General features: G+C 35.6%; 1 protein-coding gene and 1 pseudogene across 9 annotated transcripts in view; one reads left to right on the top strand and one right to left on the bottom strand.

Annotated features, from left to right (window-relative positions):
• Positions 1–16006, bottom strand: part of RABGAP1 (RAB GTPase activating protein 1) — a 151454-nt gene that overhangs the window by 39872 nt on the left and 95576 nt on the right. The gene's annotated exons all lie outside the window — the stretch shown is intronic.
• On the top strand, positions 1340–5189 carry LOC111176934 (COP9 signalosome complex subunit 2 pseudogene; annotated as a pseudogene).

Below are 16006 nucleotides of genomic sequence, written 5' to 3'. Positions count from 1 at the left end.
GAGTGATATTCTTTCTTGTTGGGTAATTTCTCTAGCCTTTCAGGTAATCGGGTTCCCAGGGCCATAAATATTTTACAGTTGTGGGATCTGAACTAACTTTACATTTAAAAAGTTTTTTTTTACTGAATAAATTTGACATGTAACATTGTGTAAATTTAAAGCATGTTACTTTTGATACATGTATACTATATTGGAATATGATTGCTATAGCAATATCACATTACACAATTATAGTACAACATTACTGTCTATATTTATAATACTGTGCATTAGATCTCTGGCTTACTTACTACTCATTACAAGTCTGTACCCTTAAACACTAGTCTTACCGCCTCAAACTCCATCTCTGGTGAACCATCTTTAAAGCCTATCTTTCTTAACCTGTAAACTATTTAAACCTTCAAAGACATTGCCAAACTGCTTTCCAAAGAGATTTATTGTCAGACTACTAGTTTTTAAATGCATCATTAACAGCAGTTAAGGCAGCTCAGAACTGTGGTGATCCCTGACAGGACAAAATCCAAGGTGAGACCTAAGACTACAACAGCTATTTGTCTGGTGGCAGCTTCCAGGCTGTAGCACATGGAGAAGGAACTGAAACAGAGCTGGGGATGGGGAGTGCCTCCCTGAGCTGAGAAAAAAGACAGCAGAATTCAGGGAGGGCAAGGTAGCTAGAATTTATAGCTCAGAGTACTGGAGAGGCAAAGCTGAACAGAAAGAGAGCTGCAGAGCTATGTAGAGGGGTGCCTATGAGTCACAGAATCAGAAAAGAAAAAATGATAAACTGGACTCCATCAAATTAAAAAATTTTAATATTCAAAAACCACTGTTAAAAACATGAAAATGTAAGCCATGACCATGAATTTATAGGATAAATTACCTATAAAATCTATCTGATAATGGAGTTGAATCCAGATATATAACTCTCAAAATAAGACAAACAACTGATTTTAAAAGGGGGGAAATGGTGGTAAAATACTGAATAGATGCTTCATAAAATAAGACATATAGATGGCAAATAAGCACATAAAAAAATTTCAACATCATTAGTTATCAGCAAAATATAAATTAAAACCACAATGAGATTCCTCTACAAGCCCACTAAATGTTAAAATTAAAAGGACCCAATATACCAAGGACTGGCAAAGGGTGAGAAACAGCTGGAACTCTCATACATTGCTGGTGGGAATGTAAAATGGTACAAATACTTTAGAAACAGTTTGGAAGTTCCTTATATATAAAGTTAGACGTACACTTCCCATACAATTCAGTGATTCCACTCCTATGTATTTATCCAAGAGAAATGAAAATACAAATATATGCAAATACTTGAACTCAAATGTCCATAGCAGCTTCATTCCTAATAGCCCATACTGGAAACAATGCAGATGTGCTCCAATGGGTAAATGGATAAATAAACTGTGGTATGTGCATACAGTGATGGAATACTACTCAGCAACAAAAAGGGAGAAAACCTACTGATACACACCATAAGATATACCTCAAAAGCATTAGACTATGTGAAAGAAGACAGACACAAGAGACTATTTTCTATAATTCCATATACATGAAATTCTAGAAAAGCAAAATCATAAGTTATATAAAGCAGATCAGTGTTTGGACAAGGCTGCAGCTAAAGGGAGAAGACTGATTTTTTTTAAGCGTTACGCGGGCCTCTCACTGCTGTGGCCTCTCCCGTTGCGGAGCACAGGCTCCGGACGCATAGGCTCAGCGGCCATGGCTCACGGGCCTAGCTGCTCCGCGGCATGTGGGATCCTCCCGGACTGGGGCACGAACCCGTGTCCCCTGCATCGGCAGGCGGACTCTCAACCACTGCACCACCAGGGAAGCCCAAGAGAAGACTGATTTTTAAGAGGTATTAGAGAACTTTCTGAAGTGATGGAATTATTATCCACCATATCTGTGGTGGTAATTAAAACATATTGAGTTGTTCACTTAAAACTGGTGAATTTTACTGTATATAAATTACATCTAAATAAAGGTGATTTTAAAATGGAAAAACAAACAAAAGGGGATACTCATACAATTGAAAAAGAGACCCAGTACTAATTTAGCTATATGTACCTAAATGATGGGAACGATGTCAATCCATCTTTACCTTAAGGCCTTAGAACCAGGGGCGTAGCTTAGAGTCAGACATATCTGGGTTTGAAAGCTGGCTCATCTCTTACTTGGCTAAAAAACTTTAGGTGAGCTTCTTATCTTCTCTGGCTAATAGCATCTACCTTATAAAGTTGTAGTGAGGGTTACAATTAAATGTGTCTATAAATTATAAACATGTAAAGAGATTCCAGTATTATCTGACACGTACATAAAATACTTGATAAAAGTGAAAGTGAGCAAAGTCTCCAGCATGGCTGACAGCTGGGGCTGTCCTCTGAACACACACACTCACACATAAGCACACACCCATGCACACAAATGCACATGTGCGTGCACGCGCGCGCACACACACACGTGCGCACTGACATACAGAACACTCAACCATATGGTTCCTAGAATATGTATTATTTTTATTTTTGTATATCTTATCTTCCTATAAAGCTATTCATGTAGGGGCAGAAATTGTACTTTAGTTTTGTAACTTCCACAGAGCCTAGCACAACGCATGACACATACTCAGTGCTTGATAAATATATCGAATAAAAGTCCAAAAGCTTCCGTAAGATTGAGTGATGGCAATGCTCATGTGGTCAACAGCTCTCCCTGAACTAGAATCTCTAATGCTAATGTTTATTAATTCAAGACTCATGTGAAAGAGGCACTAAACTAAATCAGAAAAGAACCTTATTAATAATTTAAAAGACATTCCAACTAAATACCTGAAAAAACCAAGACTGCTATAATGATTGACTCATTAGTGACTTCCAAATTGTGTCATATGCAGCCAAGAGAAAATAACTGTCATGAGAAATAGAACAAAGGGGCTTCCCTGGTGGTGCAGTGGCTGGGAGTCTGCCTGCCAATGCAGGGGACACGGGTTCGTGCCCCGGTTCGGGAGGATCCCACATGCCGCAAAGCGGCTGGGCCCGTGAGCCATGGCAGCTGAGCCTGTGCTCCGCAACGGGAGAGACCACAACAGTGAGAGGCCCCCGTACCGCCAAAAAAAAAAAAAAAAAAAAGAAAAGAAATAGAACAAAGACTTTGAGTCTAGCTCTAAATGCAAAATAAATCAAATCATCCTGCAATTATCAAGAGAAATGACAAGGAAAAGGAGTCTGTATCAAAAACATATGCTATATTATTGTGGGTTAACAATTTTTATTCAGCCTAGGATATGTGAATTCTCTTGAACTCAGTTTTTTTAATTTATTTATTTTTGGCCGTGCCACACGACTTGCGCGATCTTAGTTCCCCAACCAGGGATCGAACCTGGGCCCTGCAGTGAAAGTGCCAAGTCCTCCTAACCTCTGGACCACCAGGGAATTCTCTTGAACTCAGTTTTAATTTTAACCAACACATAGAATGTAAAATAGCAACACAAAGAGAAAACCACAGGCATACTGGGAATTAAGAAATCTTTATTTGAAATAAATCTGTTTCATGAACAGCTCAAACCAACAACCGACCATAAATAGTCCCAGCTTCAACTGTGAAACTGCAGCATGACAAAAACTTATTGCACCCCTAGAATCATTAAGAGGAAAAATAATAAACTGAACTTAACTAAAATTAAAATTTTTCTGCTTATAAAATATGCCATTAAGAAAAGAAATAGGCAAGCGGTACATATATCTCAAAAGGAACTGTATCCAGAATATATATAGAACTTAAAGAAAGAGACAATTACTAAAATGGACAAAAATTGAGCACTTTATAAAAGAAAATATACAAATGGCAAATAAGCAAATGAAAAGGTAGTTACCAGGACAATGCCAATTAAAACCACAATGAGCTAGCCAGCCAAAGTGTCTACCAAGGAGAATGATTTCTTGTGCAATGACAGGAGGGCTACCACCTGGAACATTCTGCAGAGAGTAATTCAATCAATGGAGATTTGGAAAATCAGAATGATAATTTCAAAGCACTGAAGGAAGATGACCCAAAGCAGCATTAAGTAATTTCTGAAAAGTTCTAGAACTTGAAAACAAAAAGGAGAAAGGGGACTTAAAAGCACTAAAACAATGATTAAAATAAATTTCACATTGACAAAACTTTCCAGAAAAGATGAATGGACATTTTATTGATCCATATTTGTAGTTCAGCCATAAGAAATTATTCTGAAAAAGCTGTTAATTCTGTTCTTGAATTATATATCCACTGGAATATTTCCAAACGAGAATTCAGATTTTTTTAAATGTCAGATGAATTCACTCTAGGAATTTTATGAAACAACAATTAAAGTTCTGAAACATGCTAAGAATGATAGATTCTGGCTTAGGACAAGCATGAAGGTTAGAAAATTATATGAAGAATTGAGAGGAATATGGAAAGCTTCAAAATATTTTATGCCAGTTTTATCAGTCATATTAGACTGATGATAAAGATAACTTGAAAAAAGATATAAAATTATGAGATATATGACTTGGACATTCAAATGCACATAGAATGGGAATATAACAAAAAACTGAAAAAACTCTGTAACTGGTTAGTTCTCATCCATCTGCCATCCCTCAACCATTTGATCATGGGAGTCATCAGATAAGTAAGGGGGAAAATGCCCTTGAGATTAGGTGATTTTGAAAATTCACATGCTGAATTTTTGAAGCCTTCAAGAATGATAATAAATCGAGGAGTTCCATGTGAACCACTTGCTTAAAATATTTGGTCTTAGGAAATATGCTGAAGAACTTGGGAATAAATCCATTTGACTTGCCAGAGGCAAAGCTGTACAAAAATGATCCAAAAATTCTAACAATGATGAATTCAGTAAGTTCCTATCAGAATAATGACATCGTTAAATTTGAAAAGATTCTGAAAACAATTCACAGTAACGTTATGGATGATTCCTTCCTAAGAGAACACAGCAAAGAGCTTTTGTAAAATATCGACACCCAAGTGCTGATAAAATTAAGATTTATATCACAATACATAGTCCTTTTATTTCTAAGGAGTTCAACATAAATGTAGCTGACATAGGGAACTTGCTAGCACAAGGCATATTGGCTGACACTATTCATGGCGAAATTGATTAAGTCGACCAAATACATCCTTTCACCAGACTGTAATTAGTAAAATGACTTAACAGAGAACAAGCTTTTACAAATGTACTTGAGGCAATCATACAGAGACATAAACCTTAAAAGAACAGGGAATGGCAAAACGACTGTAAGGTGATAGGTCCTGAAAACTACTGAAGTAATGGCAAGAAGTAGTTCTTTTTTAATCAACTGGCTTTATGTTTTGGTTGCTTCATTTATCGTAAGAGAAACAGCTTTAATCTCCAGAAAAAAACAAAACTGCCATATGATCATGCAGTATTAACATTTTGCAAACTTTTTCTGTTAAGAGCCAGATGGCAGATACTCAACTCTCCCTTTGTAGAGAAAAAGTAGCCATAGACAATATGTAAATAAACAAGCATTTCTGCATTCTAATAAAACTTTATTTTCAAAACAAGAAGCATGCTGGATTTGCTGCAGTTTGCCAAGCCCTTCTCTAAATATACAACACAATAATTTGTCACCAGCAACATGACCAGAGAGAAGATTTTTGTAATGATTTTGAATATACTGACATGTTACTACTGATTAACTTTTTGTTTTACTTGCAGAAATTCTGTCACAAACAAGCTGCAACAACTTGAAATGTATTTACCTTTGAGCACTTTTTTTCATGTAATAATGAATCTTAAAAATGTTTGCTGCATTTTACAAAAGTCAATTCTTCAAAGTCTGTATATTTCTGTATCTGCAACGTAGTAAAGATTTAAATGAAACCCTGTAATTATAGTGCCATACTGTCCCTTATAGTTCAAGCAGCAATACAAACAGTATACACAATTCAGAAACTAAACATACACATTGAAACATATTAGACTGGCTAAAATAAAAAGACAATACCAAATGTTGGTGAGGATATGAAACAACTGGAACTCTTAACTGTTGCTAATGGAGATATAAAATGATACATCCACTTTAGTGAATTACATGGCTGTTTCCTGTAAAGTTAAATAGGCATTTACAGAGACCCAGCAATTCACTCCTACATACCACACAGGAGAAAGAAAAACATGTGTCCAAAAGAAAACCAAAAATGTACAAAAATGTTAATAACCTTATCTGTAATGGCCAAAAACTAGAAACCCCAAATGTCCATTCATAAAAAAAGAGATAAACAAATTACCATCCATATAATGGAATACATACATACATTGTTGGAAATAATTTCATTAAATACCATACTCTAAAATAATAGCACTTTAAAAATTTATTCACTAAACAAATACTAAGAATTAATACCTCACACTAAAATCCAAATCTTTTTTATTTCCCCTTCCCATACTCCTGTCAAATGGGACTAGTCACTGTTCCCCAAACATAACCCCAAATTAATGATATATCTTACTGCATCTTAAAAGGAAAAATCTAACCTTTTATTTTCTTAGTATAATAACAAACCCTTCTTGTTTTCTTATTTTAATAAGACATTTTTGCTCCCTTACAATAATAATACTGGGGAAAATGAGAAAAAAAGATAATTTCACTGTAGCTAATGTTTGATAAGCATATATCTTTCTATATAATTATTTTTATAAAATGAGCTTACATTGTTTTGAAAATTAATTTTACTAACTTACTAATTTTACTAACTGTAAAATGTTGTGAGCCTTTTTTCCTGTTATCTGACAGTTATCCTACCCTAGCATTTTTAATGCACAGTAACCTGTCACATGTCTATACCATAATTTACTAGGCCAAATCTCTGACTTTGGAAGATTCAGGCTGTTCTACTCCTTTTGCTATAAACAAGGCTATAAAGTAGAGCCATGATTCTTAAGGGGTAAGAGATTATTTCCACAATCACTCCTTTCCCCCAAAGGTCCAGCGTAACTCTTGTGTTTGGATTTTGACTTACAATGCCAATTTGTCCTCCAGAAAAGTTGTACCGATTTATATACCACACTGGTAGCACCCTCACAGCAGCTGCCCTGCTGTTTTGGAATAGTCACTTACGTACTTGTCCTGGCCTCCTTCTAGTCTGTATATAACTAAGAATTGTACCTAAAGTTGCAAAGAACTACACATAAAGTTTACTGACTCCATCCCATTCTAATTCCAATGCATTGTTTGCTGAACCCACATGGTGACAGATGTAAAAAAAAAAACAAAAAAGACAGCACTATCATGCATATATTTCCTTGTCCTGTCAGTTGCCATGGCCTAGAAGCAATAACACCCAGTAGCAATGAGCACACCTAGTGCCAGGATCTTGGTTTCTAATACCATTTACTAATAAAAGGAACCAGGCTCCTTATGGAAATGGCTGATTCTAGTGCTGGGGCAGGAAATATATACAAGATGATCCTGGAACACCTAGAATTGCCAAAGAGTAAGGAAGAACTTCCCCCCTGACTCACACCACAAAGAAAACAAACCCACAACAATGGGAACATGTCAAAGGGAAACATGAGCCAGAGTTTCCAGTAGCCAAAGCTGGAACAATGTAAGCAACAAAATTAATGAAGTATTACTGGATTATAATCTAAAGTATAAAATAAATATCCATGAATCTATACTTATATAAATAAACAACCAAATAAGTAAATAAATGGGGGGAAAAGAGACAAATCTCCCATGAAGAAGAATTCCAAATAATTTATGAAAACACCCTGCCCTGGGACTTCCCTACTGGTCCAGTGGTTAAGACTCTGTGCTTCTACCACAGGGGGGCACAGGTTTGACCCCTGGCCGGGGAACTAAGATCCTGCATGCCGTGCGGCACAGCCGGAAAAGAAACACACACAAAAAAACCACCCTGCCCTTATGGAGGGAGCCCACTCCTGTGTGCGCTGTGCACAGTGTCTTCCTTCTCAAGAGTACAGTATGGTAAGGGGAAAAAAAGAGTAACGACAATGGAGAAATCTAACAAACATGACCGTAGCCAGATGATCAACGTCCACACTAATAGTGACAAGTCATGTTGATGGTACATACCCTTGATATGAGGTAATGAAAATGGGAGTTTACCTTTGTGTTATTTTTCCCCTAAACTCATAACCTTATGAGAAAAACATCAGACAAATTCCAAATGAGGGACATTCTATAAAATACCTGACCAGTATTCCTTAAAGCTGCCAAAGTCATCAAAAACAAAGAAAGTCTAAGAAACTGAAACACAGTCAAGAGGAGCCTAAGGAGACAGGAGGACTAAATATAATGAAGTATCCTGGATGGGATCTGGAAGAGAAAAAGGACATTAAGAATAAACAAAGGAAATCTAAATAAAACATGGACTTCAGCTGATAATAATATATCAGTATTGGCTCACTAATTGAAACAAACATATCATACTAAGATTTGCACTTATTAGGCACTCAATAAAATGCTGGACTAAATTTGTGGAATAAAACTGGTGAATGCTGTGGGTACAAGCTCAATAGTAATAAAAAGGAGGCTCTGTTGATGTAATTGATTTCTAGATGATTTCTTTCTTGTCCCCAATTCTTATGCTCTTTTTAGTGTATGTAAGAAAGCAATAGTGACGTTTTGTTACTTTCTTAAATTGTAAGACTTGTCTAAAATAATCTGTGCAAAGAAAAATCTAAGGAAATAACATTTGTGCTGTTTCCTTCTCCCATCTTGGTTTTGAAAGTCGTCCATTAGGTCAAATCACAGTGGTACCACATTCTGTAATTTTTCTGGATGACTATTTTTATACCTTACTGTGAGAATTGGCTCTCTGAGTAACTTCTCAGGATTAACAAGGTACTGGGAACTGACGGAAACCCTCTGAATACACACCCTTTGTAAACTCAAGTTGAAAAATAGAAAGCTAAGAATGGCAGGAAGAAAAAGAAAGTACCCAAACAAAGAAAATGCAGTGGAAGGTTGCCATGAGAAATAACCAGCATAGAGAAGATTATTTCCAAAGTAGCTTGTTGCCTAAAGAAAAAGATCTTCTTAAGACTATCCAAAATGTTATAAATGCTTTGTTAAAAGCCATCATGTAATACTTATGAAAACAAAACAAATACCACCAAAATTCCACTCAAATCCATCATGCTATATCCTCTCTTTACAATATGTTTCACAGAAATAAAATAATTTTTTGGTTACATTTTGCTCTTTAAAAGCCAGCTACAGATTGTCAGAAGTGATTTTAAAGACTTAGCTTTTTAAATTCCCTAAGAAAAAAACTCAAAAGAAGGAAAATGAAATTGAAGGAGTACTATAGTATAAAATTAATAAATAAGGACTAAAAACCTTCTGGAGGTAAAATCATTTTTCTTAATTAAACATAACTCCTGTCATTTGTAATTTAATTTCATGTGTTTCGGAAGTAGCAGAATTGCTTAAGTGCAAAGGTGAAGAATAAGACTTCTAAGCCTATGAAAACAGATGTTCTTGTGTTTGGGCAAGATCAAGATGGGCCTACAAAAACCTGCAAAATCTGGAAATTTCATTTCAATGGGTCATGTTAAATCTAATAGCATTTCTATTAACACCACTTTAACAGAGTCAAAAAAGGTGATTAAGAAAAACAGTTAACAATTATTTTAGTTAACAATTATTCTGTCGCTTAAAAAATAGCTCTATCTTTTAAAATCAAATACTGTAGCCATCTTAAGGAATGCCTCACAGGAATTCTGACAAAATAAAAAGAAGGTATGTAAGGTATTCTTAGCCTGAGATTTAATAAACAGATTTAAGGTTTACCATAAATTCTCTGACACTGACTGCAAAGTTTTGTGTGTTATTTTTCTAAGAACATTCTTAGACTTTAACAGATTCACTAGAATGTGAAGCTTCATGAGGGCAGAGATTTCTGTTTTGTTCACATGCATTTCCAGCACCTAGAAGAGTACCTGACAAATGGCAGGAACTCAATAAATATTTTCTGAATAAATGAATTCTCAGGGGATATATGATACATATAAGGTTCAGAGCCACTTACTTCCTATTGACAAACTCACCTTTACAGACTTAAAAATAATTATTTAAGCCATAATAACTAGAGCGAACAAGGATCTGTACTCATTGTTCTAAGCACCTTATATACGGATATATCATATAGCTCTACCTGTGTTAACAACCCCCTGAGGTGGGCTCTATTATGTCCCCCATTTGGCAAAAGAGGAAAGAAGCTAAATCACCTGGCAAGCAAAGTGAGGAGCTGGGACTGGAACCCAACTGGTTCAGCTTTCTAGTTCACGTTCTTAACCCAAATAAACATACTATAAAAGTGAAGAAATTCTCTTATCAGTAGTGAATGGCATTTATAATTCCTAATATATGAAAAAATGCTTTTGTCTTCTAGACTCTTATAACTAAAATCAACATGATACAGACTTTGAAAATGTGCTTCCTCCTTTTACTCATATGAAGGCTATTCAGTGTTTATGAAAAAGCAGAAATCGCTAAAGCTCTAATTACACAGAGAAATATATGATGCTCTTAAACACAAAAACAAAGTGAAAAAAGTCTCAACATGTAAATTATTTGTAAATTATTCAAAGAATAATTTTTTGTAATTTGTAATTTTGTAATTACAAATTTTGTAATTTATTTTTGTAAATTTTTTTACAAAACTTTTGTAAATTATTCAAAGAAAAGGCATTTTCCCTAAATGCTAGGTGGCCTCCAACATGTATCTTAATCATTTCAGGTTTTAAAATAAAATATGTAATATTTTAAATTATTATGGTTTTATTCTTTGATTAGGGTTGACCACTTGATAGATGTATTGTTAGACCACAATATCCTGGCCTCTCAAAGAACCGCCTTCATGAAACTGTGCTACTGGCATGTTTTGAGACACTATTTAAAAAAAATTGCCATAGAAATCTTGTATCTCATGGTGGTGAGGACACCTCCTACCACATTACTCAGTGTCCTTATCAGAAATTCTGTTTCTTCTAAAGAAATATGGCTATTTTTTTCCCCATGGACAATGATTAAATGTCCATTTTTGTTTTGGCCTCCAGAACCCTCACAACCAAATTTGCAGCCCAATCTTAAACAATACAGGAGGTCATGGCCTGTATATCTGTGTATTATCTTCCTGTTCTATCTCTATTTTTCAAATCTCTTATTTACATTTTCCTACTTTTCTGAATTGTAAATATTCTAATAAGGTACCTCAATACCTTAGTAATGAGGTACAGTGTATTTGTATAAAACAAATTAAAGCCCTTCAATAGCATTTCATAGTTCAATCAACAAGAATTCTAGAAATAAGTATCTGATTGATGGGCTCATTTAACACTGACAGCGCAAAAACATTTTTACCTTAAATTCAGATTTCAAGAACATAAAAATGTATAGTCATGCAAACATAAGTTTACTTGTCCCTATGTAACTAGCACCACTGATCTTCAAATCAGTTTTCTTTCGACTTGCAGTGCTGTTATTCCATACCAATGCAATAGCAGGAATTTTAGTATAAACTGGATTTGTGGGTAGATATTACTTTGTAAATTTATCCTGATGATTTGCTCTTATAGGCAAAAATCGTAATTCTACTAAAACTGCCACTGAATAACATTTAATAAAAGACTTTAAAAGCTCGACCAATGGGAGACAAGAAACTAAGCTTTAACATATTTAAATAAATGAAATACTGTATTCAGTAATTACTACTGTATTCAGTAATTAATGTTTTAAAATTTCCATTCCAACTACATCAAACACAGAACAAACTGTAACTAAATTTCCATAAACATGGAAGTAACTGAAGGCACTGCAGAATCTGGCTACAACTATGTGAAGACTGGAGCTGGACTTCTGACAAAGAATAGAGAAGATGGATTTTAGGTGCTCTACCGAGGTCACATGATGTAACAGAACACAATGTGGTAGTTAGAACACTGACTCTAGGGTCAGGCACTTCTGTGTCTGAAAACTGCCTCCCCTACTTCTAATTGTATGACCTTGGATAAGTCACTTAACTGGTCTGAGCCTTAATATCCCTGGTCTGAGCCTTAATATCCCTATCTGTAAAATTTATGCAATGGTCACTGCCTTGAAGAGTTTATGAGAAGCAAATTAAATACTGCATGGAAGGCAGGTAGCATAAGGCCTTGCCATCAGTGACAGCTCTTTCCCATCAGGCTTGAGATTTATGATGTTGGCCTATTTCCAACCTTGGGAGAGAAGCCAAAGGGCAAAATGTGTACTTGGCAGATTTTCCCATATTTGAAACTTAGTGAACTACTGTGAGGGATCTGCAATTTTAGAGAGTATCCAATTCAGAAATCCATTGTATCAATTTATTTTAACCAAATAAAACTATAAAGATAAATCAGGTAGCAGAAAAGCTGACACAAAATATAAATGGTGCAATGACTGTTTGTTAAAACCTATGAACTGTGCTAACCAAAACATTCTAGGAGCTCAGAATGAAATACCTTTGCTGATTATCTTTAAAAAAAAAATCATTTCTCAGAGGCAAAAATCCATTTGGGTTTCTCTATTATCACTGACTCATTTAGTAAAGACCTCTGCTATTTCAAGACAATCAATTAACTATACCAACACCCAATGCTACTAATCCTTCTTTACTCTTTTTTCCCTTCCAATAAGAAAACAACTTGCCCCAAACATGCACAACAAAAAGACAACTATATTCTATAATCAGTGAACTGCCAAAGAATCTTTTATTGCAGAAAGCAGCCTCCAAAAGCAGCCTCCAGAAATGTTTGCCAAATAAGCGCCGCTAACTTTAAAACATTTAGCATGGTTATCAGCTGAACAGTTATATACTTACTACGTTGAGTCTATATACACAATGTAATAGAAAATTAAATGGCTTCTTCAGAAAACACAGCTTTTTAATAAAATAAGGTACGGCTATCACATTGTCTCCATCCAAATATGGCATTATAGTGCCATTCTAAAAATAAATCGAAGTCCCATGTGATATGCAGCCTTTTAGCTATGTTCATTTCCTTTTAGGGCTCAAGTTTCCCACAGGAAAATTATTCAATGTTTGGCAAAACTGTCCCAAATCATGTATAGATAAGGCACAACTGCTAACTACACCGTCAATCTTTTCCTGCTTTGCTATTGTTGATTCTCATTCACAGTACTCCATCATGGAGAGGTCCAAGAAGCAGGAAATACTCGAGAACTTTTATCTGACCAAAGTGAAACAAAAAATGTCATTTTGAGTAAAAAGGTGTTGAGGAGGTAATTTATGAGTCATCTAAATTAGAAGACCCAAAATTATTACATACAAAGTCATATTCCAAATATGTTTCTGATAACTGTGATGAATTCCAAATACTTATTTCAATTGTATTATTTACATTACTGAGCAAAACTGCATATCAAATACCCTTATAAAATCTTCTCAAAATCACCCACTCTCATAATACAACACACACACACACACAAAAAATCAAGACCCATTCCCCAAGCTATATTTTTTTTATCTTTTTTGCAGTACGCGGGCCTCTCACTGTTGTGGCCTCTCCCGTTGTGGAGCACAGGCTCCGGACGCGCAGGCTCAGCAGCCATGGTTCACGGACCCAGCCGCTCCGCGGCATGTGGGATCTTCCCGGACCGGGGCACGAACCCATGTCCCCTGCATCAGCAGGCGGACTCTCAACCACTGCGCCACCAAGGAAGCCCCCCAAGCTATATTTTTATATAACCAAATCAATCAAATTATGATTTCTAAGAAAATGTTTATGAATGTTTCATAATGCTTAGCAAATATTCAGTTTTTCTTTAAAAAGCTAGTTTCTTCTGAAAATAACAAGTCTTAAGTCAAAGATTTAAGTATGCCTGTTAAGTAGCAAAAATACAAAGCAGCTGTAAAATGACTAGTTATATTGAAATGACTTTAAGCTCTATAGTTCTCTTTTATATAGTTAACAAAATAATCTATATGAGAAGCTGTGTTTGAATGCTATTAGTCACAAACATCTCCATCAGTGAACTGCTGAACTGCATTTAGAATTCTGTAAGAGGTCTGCATTCATAAACATATTCACAGACTATAGGTATATGACCTAGGCTTCAATGTTTCTTTTAATTATATCTATTTATATAGCTTTCAGGCAAAAATGATATTTCCTAGAGCCCCAATATATAAGAAAATCATGTTTAAGATTTTAATTTTCCTACTAAAGAGCTAATCTTAAGAAACAATTAAAGATTTAAAAGCTATCTTATTCTATCATTAATGTATAAAGCTATATAATTAGTTAGATCTTTCTCTATTAACCTAAAAACTTAACGGCACATAGGTATCATACCAACCAAGGTCTATTAGTATCTATGTAGTAATGGCTTATCACATAGGTAGTAAGAGCCAACCTGGAATTAAATTCTTTTTATGTTTTTGTATTTAAAATTCCTGGGTAATAGCAACTTTAAAAGGTACTGGATAAGCAATGATCTTCAATTTTATTCAAGCAAAAACTTCACCCTCGGGGCTTCCCTGGTGGCACAGTGGTTGAGAGTCCGCCTGCCGATGCAGGGGACATGGGTTCGTGCCCCGGTCTGGGAAGATCCCACATGCCGTAGAGCGGCTGGGTCCGTAAGCCATGGCCGCTGGGCCTGCGCGTCCGGAGCCTGTGCTCCACAACGGGAGAGGCCACAACAGTGAGAGGCCCGCATACCGCAAAAAAAAACAAAAAACAAAACAACTTCACCCTCCAATCTCACTAGCAGTACAAATAATATAAATACCAATGAAGGCATTCTAGAACCACGCATTTCATGTATTTTTACTTCCCCTTTCTGAGGTGACTGCCACTGATCAAGAAAACTTTCTAACTAATTAAGATTTTTCAAACCTTAATTTGTTTGGTTGAAAGTACCAATGGAAAGACTATTTATTTTATTTCATCCACATCAAAATCTGAACACTTGTTTCTTTTTTTCCGAACCTGCTGGCAACGCACATTTTCTAAGCACTTGACCAATCAAGTGACTGAAAGGCTGAACAATCCTTTGGACTTATTTTGGTGTCATGATTGAGTCTAAGGGAGGTCTAAGGCCTGGATTCTAGTCTCAGTTCTGCAACTAATTTACTTTGTCACTACTCTGGGTCTCCCTTTCCCCATTTGAGAAAGGAATGACTGAACTCTAAGGGATCTTCCAGCTCTGTCACTTTAGGATTTTATATTTATGTTATTCACCTACTCAAAAACCTTAAGTCCATCTACAATTCCTAATTAGAGTCAAATCCCTTAGCCTTTTATTCCAGATCAGGTAGCCCCAATTTATCTTTCTGACCTTACTCCATTACATCTCAAATTGAAACCTCTGGTTCATCCGTATTGCCCTATTCACAAGGAAGCTAACAGCACCTGCTAACATGTACTGAATGCTTACTGCAGACCAAGCAACTGTGCTAAGAGCTTTACATGCAATAGCTCATTAATTAAGCCTTACAATACTTGTATGAGATAGTACTATTATTTAAGGCAACAGAAACTAAGAGGGATAAGGAACCTTGTCCTAGGTCTCACAGCTAGTAAGTGTCAGGGCTAGGATTCAAAACTAGGTCTGCCTGCCTCTCAAGTACATACTTTTTATCACTACATATTACATGGATAAAGTATATAAATGGTCCATCTTCACTGAGGCCTTCGAAGCTTAAAACACCCTTTGTCACAGTTTTACTTTTTTCCTAATATAACTCATTTTTAAGGTTCAGTTAAAGTGATACCTCTTTACCACTTCAGTCCCAAATTTCCTTTCCATCTCTAACCTATTAAAGCTTACTGTAACCCCCAATGACTAAATACATGTATCTTAATGTCTGAGAATTGTATAGGACTAATAAAGTACATCTAAATATATGTATCTTAGTGTCTGAGAATTGTATAGCACTAATCCTCCTGTGGAACATACAATAAAAGCAGGACAAA

The sequence above is a fragment of the Delphinapterus leucas genome, chromosome 6 (assembly GCF_059928025.1).
Source record: "Delphinapterus leucas isolate spDelLeu-1000000601 "Yukka" chromosome 6, BTC_Dleu_Yukka2, whole genome shotgun sequence".
In the NCBI taxonomy this organism is placed as follows: domain Eukaryota; kingdom Metazoa; phylum Chordata; class Mammalia; order Artiodactyla; family Monodontidae; genus Delphinapterus; species Delphinapterus leucas.
The sequence above is the reverse complement of the archived record's forward strand: the minus strand, read 5'-3'. Positions and strand labels throughout refer to the sequence as shown.